The 1,391-nt window shown below is 56.9% G+C and overlaps 1 protein-coding gene across 1 annotated transcript in view; it reads left to right on the top strand.

Moving 5' to 3' along the window:
- The first annotated feature begins 6 nt into the window (after positions 1–6).
- GGA1 (golgi-associated, gamma adaptin ear containing, ARF binding protein 1) overlaps positions 7–1,391 on the top strand; it is a 26,223-nt gene continuing 24,838 nt past the window's right edge. The window contains exon 1 of the mRNA XM_011964275.1: positions 7–106. The gene's annotated coding sequence lies outside the window, so the exon portion shown is untranslated. The remainder of the gene's footprint in view (positions 107–1,391) is intronic.

Below are 1,391 nucleotides of genomic sequence, written 5' to 3'. Positions count from 1 at the left end.
CTCAGACCCTGGAGTGATGGAGGACCCCGTCCCCTGCGCGGTCCAGCGGTTGGAGCGGGCGCCGCCCACCTGTCGGATCCCTGGGCCACGACCCCTGGGAGGGGGAGTGAGCTGCGCCCCAACCCCCCAGGCTCACATTGCTCCACGGAGTAGCGGCCCCGGGGAAGGAGCGCGCGAGCTGTGCCCCGGGGTTGCATCTCACACCCGGGAGGGAGGGACCCTACAGTTTCAGGCCCGGAATCCTCCACTCTCTGGCCCTACATGGCGTTCCTGGAGCACGCAACTACTCACATTTGCTCATTACCCCGTCCTGGAAGGGAGGACCCATTACCCCATTTGATTTCTCCCGCAGGTCCCAGTCTCTGACCACACAGTGAGAAACCCCCACACCCTACAGGCTTGAAAATACTTCTGTACTCCAGAAGTATTAATAACTCCAAGCTCCCTGTCACTACCTTCAGCCTGGCCCTCAGCCTCCAAGATGCCTTTCCCAGCTCTTGCTGAACTTCCTTCAAAGGCCTCTACACCCCTTTTTTTCTTGTTTCTCCTCAGACACAGCTTCCTATTGCTTAGGCTTCCTAGCCCCTGACCCTCCACCTGAGCTCCTTAAACCACAGCCCTAATGATCCCCCGCTGTCACAGCCCCGCTCCTGGACTCTGCCCCCGAAAGCCGTGGCTGGCTTCTCCCTGGTCTAGTGAGGGCTCTCTCCCAAGGCTTTAACTGCTGTTGGGGCCTCATCGTTGCCAGGGCCTCAGGGAAGCCTCTTGGACCCGGTCACGCTGGCCACTGTCTAGCGTGGTTTGGGGTCATGGCCAGCCCCTTTTAAGGCAGGCTTGAACAGAGTTGAACCATGAGGTTGGCCCCAGAACCAAACCTCTGGGGATGTTTGAGAGTCATCCTGGCCAGCAGAGGGGCAGGGGGTGGAAAAGGGGCACTCAGCAGCCCTTGACCGTTGTGAATGCCACAAGTGTCCGCCTGGGTCTCAGCAGCAACTGAGCTGGGGAGATGGGTGGGCCCCTGGCTAACTGATCTCAGACACAGGACTTGAGCTGTGGGTCATACAAAACATTCTCAGGTTTAGCAACAGTGGGGGTTTTCAGAGAGTCCAGAGAGTGTAAAACCAGGCAGAAGTTAGAGATACCTGGGTTTGGCTGGGCCCTGACACACTGGGGCTGGAATTTTCTCCTTTCCTTCCCCTTTGTGTCCCAGGAGAATTGTAAGATCTTCCCTCTTCCCTTGTGGAGGCTGGAGGTAAAAGGCAGCTTCTTTATTTATTTATTTATTTTTATTTTTATTTTTTATTTTTTTTGAGACGGAGTCTCACTCTGTCACCCAGGCTGGAGTGCAGGGGCGCCATCTCGGCTCACTGCAAGCTCCGCCTCCCGGGTTC

The sequence above is a fragment of the Colobus angolensis genome, unplaced genomic scaffold (assembly GCF_000951035.1).
Source record: "Colobus angolensis palliatus isolate OR3802 unplaced genomic scaffold, Cang.pa_1.0 Scaffold65, whole genome shotgun sequence".
In the NCBI taxonomy this organism is placed as follows: Eukaryota; Metazoa; Chordata; class Mammalia; order Primates; family Cercopithecidae; genus Colobus; species Colobus angolensis.
Note: the sequence above shows the minus strand (reverse complement) of the source record. Positions and strands in the feature narration are given on the sequence as shown.